Below are 13,885 nucleotides of genomic sequence, written 5' to 3'. Positions count from 1 at the left end.
AGCTTTTATCATTGTATGTTTCCAAATCATCTTGCATGATATTTTTGTTTTATTTTGTGGGAGGAATCCATAAGGATGAAGATAATTTAGGGAAATAAGAAAAGAACTATCATTTGCCATTTTCAGTCATTAAAAAAAATAAAGATCCTTTAAATTATTCACATGAAATGATGGTTATACCACTTATATAATTCTGAGAACTGGACACTGAAAGCCTCCATGTTTTCCCTTCTACAAAGTAGAAGCTTAATAAATATTTGTTAAATGTTTTATTCAAACTGTTTAAGTAAAATAAATTGTGAAATTTATATTTGTGAAATTGTAGTCATGTGTGTATGTGTAGGTGGGAAATTATGTGTATGTGTTTTATTAATAGTAAGTAGTGGTGAAATTTCTTACATCTAATCTTATATCCAGTAATGGATGCTGAATTTAGAGTCAGAGGGCTTCAATTCACATTCTGGCTTTTGTCATTTATTTCCTATATGACTTTATGAATAAACATTGTAATTACTAAGTAAACACTTACTATATACCTGTTGTAAAGACATACCAGGTACTATGATTGTAACTAGGAGGGAAAGCAAAAATAAAATGGTCCTGCTCTCAAAACACTTACATTCTATCAGAGGCAACATATGTATGTAAACACTCACATGTAGGGACCTATATGTGCATGTATATGTTTGAGTGTATTAAATACATTATAAAGAACAAATATGAAGAAAATACAAGGGGTGGCTAGGTGGTGCAGTGAATAGAGCACCGGCCTTGGAGTCAGGAGTACCTGAGTTCAAAATCCAACCTCAGACACTTAATAATTGCCTAGCCATGTGGCCTTGGGCAAGCCACTTAACCCCATTTATCGCCTTGAAAAATACATTTAAAAAATACAAGATAATTTCAGAAATTGGGGGAAATTGTTAACAACCAAAAGGATCTAGAAAAGCTTCATGCTTTTGCATGCAGGAAATGGCATTTGACAAAGATTTGAAAAAAGGAAGAGATGAGGAAATAGGGTATTCCAGGCAAGAGGGAGCAGCTGTACAAAGGTACAGGGCATACCAGTAATGGGAATTATACTAGAAGTGGTACTAGATTATAACCTATAATGTCATTGGCCCTCTTCAAAAACAAAAGATGAATAACATCAACTATAGAGTAAGATAAGGTAACAAAAAGTTCAGAAAGGTAGAAAATCAACTTGGAGAAGTGCTTGATATTTGATCACAAAAGTAATGGAGAATTACTAGAGTTTTGAGCAAGAGAATGACAAGATGAGACCTGAACTTTAGCACTATCACTTTTAAACTGTGTGATAAACTGGATGGGGAAAGAATTCAGATAAAAAGACCAATTAGTAGGTTATTACAGTAATCAAAGTGAGGAGAGATAAGGGCTTAAATTTATCTGATGAGTTTCTGAATAGAGAGAATTGGATGGATGCAAAAAATAATGCAGATAGAGAATTGATAGGAATTGGCAACCAACTAGATAATATGGATTAAGGGAGAATGAGAAGAAAGAATGACTCTGAAGGTGCATACTTAGATGAATGTAAGGACAATCATAAGCCTTGAAAGAAATAGGGAAAGTTGGAAGAGAGATAGACTTAAGAGGGGAAAAAAGTATTATTTTGGACATGGTCAGTTTGAGACGCATTTGGAATAACCAGTATGAGTAGTCAAATAGGGACTGGACTTCAAGAGAGAAACCTAGAGCTGGATATATGCAGTATATTTGAAAGTTATTTACATAGAGATGATGACTGATTTATATTGGAGTTGATGAAGTCACTGAAGGATAGTAGAGGAGAAAAGAAAAGCTGGGAAACTTTCAAAGTTAGGGTAATAATTCAGCAAAGGAGATTTAGGAAACACAGTCAAAGAAATAGAAGGATAATAAAGGAAAAAGGAAAATGAGAGAAAGAGCTAGAGAGATAGACACAGAGAGAAACAGAGAGAGAGAGAGAAAGGCCATTGATAGCAATTTAGGAGTGCGCAGTTTTAGCTGAATGATGGGATTAGATGCTAGATTACAAAAAGTTGAGAAATAGGGGAGAGAAAGTAGAGATGACTCTCTTTTTGTAGAAGTTTGACTTTTAAAGGGAGTAGAGAAAAGTCAACAGTTGGAAGGACTAGTTAGGGTCAAAAAGGAAATTTTTCTATTTAAGGATGAAGGCAATGTTTATATGCAGCAAGAGAAGAGCCAAGAGATAGAGTAGATAAAAAATTAGCAAGAGAGGGGAATTAATAACAGAGGCTACTTAGCCAGAGAAGACAAGAGGGAATGATATTGAGCATACAAGTATTTCTGATTAATCTCTCTGGGCCTACATTTACTCTTTTTAAAAGAATGATGGTTGCTGAGTTCCTTTCCAGCTCTAAAGTTACAATCTAATTATCTCATAATATCCAGCTGAAAGATACAACGATGAACTTATTTATTGAATGAATTGGCCAGTTCCATTGATTTTTTAGAGATATGTCATTATTTCAGTTGAACATTTTAAATTGGAAGATTTGGCAGCCTTCTGGGTATGGATAAATAGTCTTTGTCTTTATAAATGTCATCTGTGTTGACCATTTAAATTGGTAAGAAACCAAAATGTTCTGTTTGTTTTCACCACAGTGTGATGTAATTTATTTTTTGTTACAGACTTGAATTTATCTGGTGGTTTAAAATATTCAGTTGACTTCAGGGACATGATTTGAAACTTAGAAGGTTAAAAAACAATTTTCTTCTGTATCCACACCTTCACTCTTTTGTATTGCAATGTTCTGCAAAACTCAACTGACAAAATATTTAGCTTTTCATCACCTAATGATTACCTTTCTGATTTTAAGGATTTAGCAAGTCACTACTAACAATGAAAGGCTGTCGTTCATTTCAAGTCTGTCTTTCTTCCTCAAAATATTTGAATATTCAGCATTGTAGTATTAAAAAGGTTTCAGAAAAAGAAGGAAAGAAAAGCTTTTTGATATAAATTTGAGGGGATGAGTTATATTATTCATATTGTTTCCTTATTATAAATGTTTCACAATTCAGGTGACTATGAATACATACCTAAGAGGAATATTTCTTATCTTGGCTACAGTTGGATAATCTCAAAATGTTGGATAATATAGGAAGAGGAAAGTAGCAATTTAGTCCCTACCTTCAGTTACCTCTCTAAGAATCCCTAGGAGACACCATTTTTAGTGAAAAGTCAGAGGTGACACTCCATCAGTGACCAAAAACCCTAGGAGAATGAGGTAGACTTCATGAACCATCCAGAGTTCTAATTCTGAATCTTCCACTTACTCGCTATATGACTTTAGACAAGCCTATATTCTTTGGGCCTCAATTTTGTTAACCTTAAAGTGAGAGAGTTGAATTAATCTCCAAGGTCCCATTCAGCTCTAACAGTCTGTAACTAGTTCTAGGAGGATAGGAAAATTTAAACTCAATTGAGAAGTTTATACTAGAAATCCCAAAGGAAAATTATTGTGGTTAAGTACATAATTGCTCCAAAAGCAGATGGTTAAGTAGTCCTGTAAGATGTTCATTGAAAAATTTAAAGTGACATCAGAGGAAATGCCTTTCCTCCAGTTTTTATGGGTTAAGCCTTTGTTTTAAGTATTTCCTTAAGTTATTAAGTATAAAACTTCTGAAAAAAACAATAGCACTAGAACAGGTTAAAAATCTTTGTTCTTTAAACGCCATTATGTTACTGCTTAAATAATTCTCCTTTACCAGCACCAAGAGATATCAGCATCTCAGGTTGTTGGTAACAATAACTTCTGTATATTCATTCGTGATGCACTTGTGAGAGCAATGCAAATGAGCCCAGGAAAGAATATGTTCTTTCCAAAGAAGTGCTCAAGGAGCAGCTGGTGATTTGAATTCCCACTACACCATCTACCATTCTTTAGATCAACTAAAGTGACTTTGGGGAATAAGTACTTTTATGATTATCATGTTTGTTGAACCTCTCTCGCCAACCCTGCATCCTTCTTCCCTTCCCACACACTAGCCCTGGCTGACACTGAAATAAACACTTTGCAGGTGTGTCCTTATAAGAGTTGAGTTGTGAAGTATTAGTCTCCTGTGACATACCACAGAAAACTCAAATAATTAAATTGCACTTACTAATACTCATGGAAAATATGCTTTCTTCTTAAAATTGTCTGCAAATGGAGGAAGCAAAAGAGGAAAATTAGGAAGCTGTGTCCTCTACTGCCTGTCCAGAATAAAATGTCCTAATAGAAACCAATTATATTCAATTCCCCTAATGAATCATTTATTGTATTATTTTAACTCTTCCTTAGTTTGTCACAGTATACAATGACTTCTCCTAATTCTTGTCACTGTATGTATTTGATCTTTACTCTAGATTGGGAGCTAAATTCTCAAGTCTAAGTTTGTAGGAAAAGAAAACAGATCATTCTCACTTGGTACTCCAGAATTCAAAGGATTTTTACTCCAACCTGTAGCTGAATCCAGGCAACCGGGAAATAATTAGCTCTTCAGGTTGGATTTGGGTCATTGTTGTAAAAAACAGATTTTCTTAAATTTAGTCACATAGTTTTGAGAAAGTAAAGGAGAATATTTTTTGTTCTGTATCAGAGGCAATCTGAGGTTGTATAAAAAGATGATGGACCAGAACTGAAGACCAGTATAACTCAAGTTACCTTGAATGACATACATAATCTCTCTGGGTCATAGTCCCTTCATTTGTAAATTAAGGGGAGCTAACTTCATCTATTATATCTAAACTGCCTTCTAATGTGCCTATGGTTTAAGAGATTCAAGTGACTTGGAAAGAGGCTTGGGGGCCTCATTCATAACCACATCATCCAAGGAGAGGAAATACAAACAGCTGGAATAAATAAATTGGAGCTTGGAGAATTCCCATTGACTCAACAGTTAATTCCCCAGTACTCCCAATATTCTGACTTTCTAATCTGGTGCAGATTCTATGGCCCTGATATTCTTGACCATGTATAAGGTTTTGTCTTAGTCTTAAAGATTTTGGTTCTGACATCCTGATACTGCTTTTCCTCCAACTAGTCCCCTGCTTTCTTGCATCCAATCCCTACTTTAAGATTGGCTTAGTAACTGGCATGTATGAACCTTACCCCCAGTTCTAAAATTTCCTATTTTACCAGTTTGTGGCAGTACTCTCATAAAAATTAAGATCAGAATTATAATAACTACAAAAAAAAGTGCAGATACAAAGATCCATGCATATTAAAGAAAGTCTATATTGTATAGCATAGGGCAAAAAAAACCTACTCAAAACATTAAGGAAGCAATCCCTCTTGAGACTGAAAGTTGGCAACTTCCCCTTTCTGTGACAGAATAGGGATAAGTTCTAATAAATCTAGCTGTCAGGACTGTGGGGGTTGGGGGTGGGAGCAAAGTTAGAGAAAGGGAGAATGATACTGGCAAGAGAGAAATGTACACCAAGTAAAAAAAATCACTTTTGTGAGGGGTAGAGAGAGGTGAAGAAAAAGAGCTTGGTTTTTCTAGTTATAATATTTGTATCCACAGATATTTCTAAGTATAAACACTCTGAACTCTTACACATCATTCCATCCAACTATTGAAGAATCGACACCAATTCCAGGACATTTCTGGTTTCATGATGAAAAGTATTTATAGCTCACATTTGTATAGTACCTTACAATTTTGGGTAGATATTCTCTTGCCTTGCACAATGGTGTACTGTCTTTAAATGCTTTCATGGATGCAGCTAATGAAGTGAAGTGGCAGCTACATTCCGATGCAAGGGTGAATATTTTTCATGGGGGTGGAAGGAGTTTTATTAATAAAATATTGAAAATGACCTGAAATCCTTCAGGATATTACTGCTATCGTATATAATAATAAGGAGAACAGAGTTAAACACATGAGATTTCCAGGTCTGCCTATCCTGAACAGTCTGGAAAATTACAATAGCTGCCTGTCATATAGTATTCTGGAATTATAGCTTCTGAATCTGGAAATACAGAGATGTGGTTCATAAAAACTAAATGGGAAAACTCATTAATTGAATTTTCATGAAACTGAATTATATCTAATCCAGGCAATTCTTTCTGCAAGGCCCCTACAGAAAAGTATAGTGAATGGTAATATACTCAAAGTGAGTATTTTATGGAAATCTCTACCCTTCAAAGATTCTCACATTCTTCTGGGGAAATGAGTCATTATTGAGGAGTTTCAAGACCAGTCCCACTGGAGTTATCAGAATGGAAGGGAATCCTGAATCATTTGGCAAAGGGGAGTTGGAGGAAGAGTAATTCAAAGCAAAATACACTCCACATTCTAATTTTGTCAGTCCCTTTTCCACAAGGTCAAGTAACTCATGGAAGTGCACTGTTTTCTCATATGGTAGTACCACCTGTATTAACAGCTCAGTTTCTTATGTCCTTTCAATGTAATATGTAGGTCATTTGAGCAGACTTAGGAAAATGATTGATTTTCAGTGTGCTTATTTCTAGGTGAATCAGGAGAGTTCATACTAGCTGTGGTTATTTTAAAAGTTTCTTGGTCCTTCTAGAAATGTCAAAGATTCCCTGACTCTTTTCTTTATATCAATTATTCAATGGGCCACAATTTCACTGGTGTCCTTAACAAAAGATAGCTGGAAGTCATTTGTGAATAATTTGTGCCACTAACAATAGCCACTACAATGCTGAATCACAAAAACTATCAATTGTAGCAGTCCCCTTTCCAGCAGCTCTAACTTGACTAAATCATGCCTCCAATGAAAGAAGAAAACAACAAATTGTTTTAAAAGATTTCGGTATGTCCAATTCAGGTTTTCACTGCAGGCTGGAATGAGCAATCCTCAACAATATCTACAATAAGAGATGAAAAATTATATTTCTCTACTTAACTTCCCAAAGTGGCTATTTTCTCAAAAAGTGACAGAAAAGATATTATGTACCTAACTAAAAAATATGTCTTTAAAACAGATCAGAAGTTATCTGCTAGGACTTGCTTACTGGTCCCTGTTATCATTTGGTTAGAAGAACAGAATCATCTTGATTTTTAACTGAGTCCTCCTTTCTGTCACTTGCATTTCTATTAATAAATAGCTTCCTCAATAAATTAAAGGTACAGCTTGAACAATAAAGACATTGACATGACTTTAAAAGATAGAAAGCTTAAGGGTTGAAACATATGGATAGTTCAGATTAGCCAGTCAAATATCTTTCTTTGTAATCCTCAGAAAAAATAAAAGTAATTAAAACAAAAAGTGAAATATTTATTAACATTTTCCCAAAATAACTAAGAACTTTTCTTGTTGAATGATCTTTTCTTTTCCCCTATAAAAACATTGCTAAAGCTTCTGGTACTGCATAAAGACTATCTTCAGTACCAAAAAAGACCCATTATTTCATTGGTGTAGGAAGTATATGAATCATTGGCCCAGATCACACCCCTTCCACTCTTTATTGTATAATCTTCCTGATGCTAAAAGTATGCCTCATATCTCTGAACCCCAATTAATGTAACTATTAAGTTCCTCTACATTTTTAGGTGAGAACACCACTTTGACTGAGTTACAAAATCAGTCAAACAAAGGTTTGAGAGCTCATGAGGTTAAAGAAGTAACTTCCCTCTCCTGTTTACATAGTCTTCATGAATTTTCCCTTTTGTGTGTACAGCTTTCTTCTAGATTACAAGTTTTGGTGCCCTTGTAGAGTCCTGAAGGTGCCTTTCCTTGGTATGTCTTGACTCAGACACTATTTTAATAGTTGTTCCATGAAATCTGTAAAAGTGAAGTTCAGGGGCAACTAGGTGGCACACTGGATAGAGCACCAACCCTGGAGTCAGGACCTGAGTTCAAATCCAGTCTCAGACACTTAATAATTACCTAGATGCATAGCCTTGGGCAAGCCACTTAACCCCATTGCCTTTCAAAAAATGTGAAGTTCAAATCCTCTCACCTTTTAAAACTCACATGAGTATGATTGGGAAGAAACAGATTCAGTCCTCCCTGACATCCCAAATAATTCCCCCTCAAGGGTTTGATTTGTGGTATTCCACTACTATGCTAGTCTGTCAATGGATGCTAGAAAAAGCATTTAAGTATTTCTTATTAATACTGAAGCTACAAATACAAGCAAGCTAGGGACCCCCCTGACCTCAGATTATATATTCTAAAGGGAAAAGATAACATATAAAGTGAAAAAGAGATAACGTAAAACGTGAAATGGAGAATGAGAGGCTGTATGGCTATCTCCTGCATATGGAATGAAGGTCAGGTTCTAGAGAAGATGAGACAAAAGCTCATCTTAATAGTTCAGAATCCCAGGGGTGCTGTCCAAGGTTCCATTTGGGGAGCAAGGTGGAGGAAGATAATGGACAAGGAAGATGTAGAAGGGAATCGTATAGAGAACAGAGTACCAATCTAGGAAAGGAAATTTTCTACAGTAGAATGAACATAATCCCCAAACCTGAAGTCAAATCCTGTCCCTTCTGTTAACTACCTGTGTGATCTTTGGAGGTGACTTTATGTTGCTGAGATTCTATTCCTAAATCTGTAAAATGAGAAAATCAGACTACAGTAGATAGATTCTTTGTAAGGTCCATTATAGCTTTAGTATTTTATAATTCTAGGAACAGGACAAGAAGAGAAATTGCAAGAGCCAGGAAAACTAGACAGGATCCTAAAGTACAGGGTAGGGATCAGAGACTGAAAATATAGAGATGCAGGGAAGAAGGGAATGCTTGATATTATATTTGAATAAAGTGTATCCAAGAGAGGAAGCTTTTGCTGCTAAAGTTGCTTATGTTCCTAAGGTTTCAGAGCTTGAGTTGAGTACTTAGCTGAGACTTCATTTTATTAAGATTAGCAAATTCATAAAGCACATTATAACTAGTCCCTATAATCCTAATAGTACTATTGGGGTGGGGGTGGGGAGGCTGAAAAGCTCATAATTTCACACAAATGTTTTCTGATAGTACATTAAGAACTAACTGTATTTGTCAAAAATGAAAATTTGCAAGGCAGTAGCTTCCTATACTTTCTGGTATGTTTGCTTTCTTGTTAATTCACCAGATTTGATTATCTGGAACATGCTTCTCCATTACTGCCAATTAGCAAGATCTTAATGCATTATTAGATTCTTAACCATTACAAAATTTTCATTCTACATCCAAGATGTTTCAAACTACACTGGAACTTCACAAAAATGATCTCCTAAACAGCAAAAGAAAGCATTAAGAAATTGAATATATCCCCAGCATTTAAATGTAATGTCAATAAAATGCCAAGTTATAGTTATGAGTTCTTCAAGGATAAGAGTGAGTTCAATTTGAGAAAATCCATTCGTCCTGCCTGAGCAATTTTTCACATTGTTGATCTGTCTGATGATTCTCCAAATATCCACATGTGTTTCACTTTAAATACATAGTATGTCTAACACCCTAGGGCAATAATGCTTTTAGTCAAGTCCTCAAAATTTTGCCTGAAGCATGACAGACTTGACTTCAATTTGCTAGGATACTTAACACTTTGACTCCAAACAGACCAAAGGCCAGTTCTCAATGTTCTCATCTCTAAGAATTCACTATGTTTAACACAATCAAACATTTACACTTTTGCCAATAATCAAATCGTTTTAAAATTAAAGATAGTCCACATCCATGCTCGTAAAATTTGATTTGTACATTTTTTAAGCCAGAATGATAATGATATTAGTACTAGTAAATAGCAGCAGCAGCAGTAGCAGCAGCAGTAGTAGTAGAAATTTGCAAAGCAATTTATATAAAGGTACTATTGATTCTCTAATACTACATTCCCAACAAAATCAGCTGTTCATAATAATTGCTGTATGATAACTTGAATGTTGTTCTTCTGCTTCTAAAAGGACCAATGACATCATAGAATGATGTCTAGGCTTGTGTATGACTTAAAGTGAGGCAGAGTTGTACAAAGTTGTCTTCTTGAGTCATGGAAGTCCAGGGACAAGACAAAAAGCTGGTGATAGCCCAGGATGCACGGATAACCTTGGAGTCTTCCATGGATGACCAACTCTAAATGCTCCACAGAGCCTGTTTCAGCTGCCTTCAGTTGCCTTCAAAGAAGTTACATTCTCTTTTTAAGGTCACTTTTTCACCTCTAAAATTCTATTATCAATATATAGATGGGGCAGTTGAGTGGTGAAGTGGATAAAGTGCTAGGTCTGAAGTCAGGAAGATTCACCTTTCTGAGTTCAAATCTGGTCTCAGATACAAGTCATTTAATCTTGTTTGCCTCAGCTTCCTCATCTAAAAAATGAGTTGAAGAAGGAAATGGCAAATAGCTCCAGTATCTTTGCCAATAAAATTCCAAAAGCAAATCACAAAGAGACAGACATGACTGAATGGACTAAATAACAATAACTGTATCATGGGCTAAATCTCTCCCTGTTTGTGCATTGATTAGAATAAAAACAAGAAAAGACAATATAGGTAATGTTATATCTAAAATAAATCATATCACCTTTATTTCTACAGAAGCTGTAACAATCTAATATAGTTTCATTTATCTGCACCCTAGTTATATAAGTCAAAAGAAAAGAGAAAGGTATGTTCTGGGGCAGAAACTATATTAACTGTATAGTTATGATGTTTCTGTTATTTCTCAACGAGATAGGTGTATATTATCTTCTTGCATTCATTCAAGATGGATACAGGTCACTTTAACCTGTGGTGTATCCTATTACCCAGTTGGGTACAGTTACAAATCCTTTTTCCTCTTTCATGAGACCTTCAATCTTATTTCAAGTTCATGAAAATTGTAAAGATATTTTACAAATTCTCAAAGCAAATTGCTCTAATTTACTCTCTAAAATCTTCTGAGAAGGTGCACCTGCACCTGTATATGTGAGTATGAAGCATATGTATGAGATTTATCATGAAAGGGGTCTAAAAATCATTTACCCTTTCATTTCATGCATATTAGAAAACTGAGCTACAAAGAAAAGTAAGCGAGTTTCTGAAGATCAGAGGAAGGGCAAAACAGTTGAACCCAGATGCTCTTGTTCCAAACACAGTGTTGCCACATATCACATTGGTTATACTTTTATTTCTTATTCAAGGAGGGGCGAGGAAAACTTTGGTGAATAGAATACAATTAAGAAATATATCATTTTTATCCACTTCACATTCAATACTACTAGCTTCTCTTTGGGGAATATTGGTCATTTAAGGCAGAGTTTGCCTTATGTCCAGTCAAAAACTCTCCTGATGGCTAAAAATGTAGAAGAAACCTAGCAATATGAGCATTATTTGAGACCTGTCCCAACAGAGCTACATTCTTTAAATTTTTCAAAGGATTTTTATGGTTCATGGTATTTTATGCCATTTTGAAGATGAGAAAACCAGGTCCCAAGCAGACAATCACATCTATCAAAACCACATCCATCAGAATCAAAGACAATAGGATTAAAAGCAATAGAGAAAATATTTTAAAATGGAAAGCACACTGACTTGAGTCAAAAGCTCTGAGGTTGAATATTGACTGTCATTTACCACTAGTTTAATGACCAATAAGTCTCTAGGCTTCCCTTTACTCATTTGAAAAATGATATGTTTAGACTAAGTGATCTCTCAAGTCCCTTCTGACTCTGGAGGCTATAAATTAAAATTCGTAATTTACCTAGTGAAGTATAACTGCAGTCCTTGCCACCAGGAGAAGCTGAGACTGGCGGTTAGCTTGGATTTGATATTCTTAACTTTGAGGGACCAACAGAATGCCTAGACATCATAATTGGTCCATTAAAATGGAGCAAGTCAAAGCTTATATGATGAACAGCAGTTGAGATCAGCCCATGAGTGACTAGTGAATTTCCAACCTAGCTGAAATAGGGTGATCCAGTCTTTTTTAAAAAAGAAAAAAATAGTTCAAATTGAGAATAAATGTGAGATTGTCCCCAGTATAATAACTCCTCAATTTCCTATCATTTCTTTCACTCATTGAACTTTTCTGTTTAAAAACAAAGCAAAACAAACAAAAAAACTCCTCTCATTTCTAATCAGTGAGATCATTCCTTAATAGACTGAGCACCAAATTATGTTTGTTTAGAAAGTAAAAACAATGCATTCACCAAACCAGTTAATATCTACTTTGCTAAGTCTTAAAATACTTTAAGCATTTTGTGTAACTCTTTTAAAATATCTTTTTCTGGTTATCTTTTTGGGCCATTTTATTTTTCTGATATTGAAGCATATATGTTTAGTGTCAGATCATCTTGTTATATTTTATTTCCTATTTATAACAGACTCCCATTCAACGAAATCTGGTATTATCAATATCTCTCATATAGAGTTTATGAGTCTATGAGGTTTTAGTCTTTGAATACCTGTTACAGACTTTTGTATGTATTAAGTGCCAATCTGACCATTGCCTTTATTTTCTCAATTGTCTCAATCTTTTGATGGATTACATTTTCCATCCTATTCCACATAAGTAAGATAAAATTGGCCCTAGAAATGCAATTTAATCTAACAATCTCTAAGCTGTATAATAAGTTATGTCCATTTCTGTCACATGTTAGAAAATGAACCCCCATTTGTGGTAATTTTTATACCATGTGGTAGTATGAGCTGTATAACTATATATTCTAGGGATTTAAGCCAAAATTAAGCAAAGAGCTTTAAAAGGACGATAAAACAGTTCGATAGTACAGTGGATAGAATTTCAAGACATGAAATTAGAAAGATATGCATTCAAATCCAGCCTCAAATATTTACTTGCTAAGTGACCCAGGACAAGTCACTAAACTGCCATCTGATTCAGTTTCTTCATCTGTAGAATGGGGAGGTTGTTATAAGGATAAAATGTTAAGCTATTTATAAAGTGCTTTACAAACTTTAAAGTGCTACATAATAATAATTATAATAATAATAATTATTATTATTATTATTAATTATTAACATGAACAGGTCCCAGTATCAGTTTTCTTTATTTGACTTATCTTTTCTCTCCCAAAACTTTAATATAAGGTCAACCTCACTAGCCAGACCCTTTCCAGTTTTAGGTTTCTTGGGTTCCCTTCCAATGCTTTGGGATTCTATAACTCAATGAGTTAATTTGTAAAGTTGATTTCTCTTTCATCTAGAAGTTCAACAGAGAGCTGCAGTATAACATTGACAATAAAGCCTTCCGACTTCCCTGCCTGCCTGCCAAGCAACATGCAGAGAATTGTGCGGCTAATCTCACATCCGTGGCAGCAATCAGGAAGGTGTCTTGAAAAATTTGTCACTGGGCTTTGCTTTCTTTCAGTCTGAAAGGATTGTTTTAACCACATATAGAAGATTAGAATCTGGCATCCTGTGTGTTTACAAATGATGTCTTCAAGGCACCGGGTAAGCAAAAGAAAAGGATTAAGTAATTGCGGCTTGAGTGACTCCTCCCAGGAGTATTCTTTGTAGCTGAATCAGTTACGGCAAAACCAAAATCCTCTTGGCAAATGTTGGTATTTTGTTTAGCAGTATGTGGTGATAGTGGTAGGGTGGGTTTTTCTGTGTTTGTTTTGTGTTAAATATGATATTTTAAAAGGAAGAATAATATTCCCTGGAAATCACACAAGCGCCTTTAGTCAAAGTGATCCAACGGAAATAGGTATTTATTAAGTACCCGGTATACACAAAGCATTGTGTTTACTTCTTAAAGCCAGGTAACACTTAAGACACTAACTAATTATTAATTTCACTTCATAAGTGATACAAAGTGAGGTTAGGTGATTTAACTAATACACACACACACACACACACACACACACACATAGGTATGCATGTGACCTAGGAACACACACATGAACATTCACACACACAACAGAAACTATAAAAGAAATCTAAAATCAATATTCACTCAGCTTTAGAAGCAATCATTTGGAATAGAGTG

The 13,885-nt window shown here is 34.9% G+C and overlaps 1 protein-coding gene across 5 annotated transcripts in view; it reads right to left on the bottom strand.

Moving 5' to 3' along the window:
• SMOC2 (SPARC related modular calcium binding 2) overlaps window positions 1-13,885 on the bottom strand; it is a 251,190-nt gene that overhangs the window by 216,525 nt on the left and 20,780 nt on the right. The gene's annotated exons all lie outside the window — the stretch shown is intronic.

This window comes from Macrotis lagotis, chromosome 5, assembly GCF_037893015.1.
Source record: "Macrotis lagotis isolate mMagLag1 chromosome 5, bilby.v1.9.chrom.fasta, whole genome shotgun sequence".
Classification (NCBI taxonomy): Eukaryota; Metazoa; Chordata; class Mammalia; order Peramelemorphia; family Peramelidae; genus Macrotis; species Macrotis lagotis.
The sequence above is the reverse complement of the archived record's forward strand: the minus strand, read 5'-3'. Positions and strand labels throughout refer to the sequence as shown.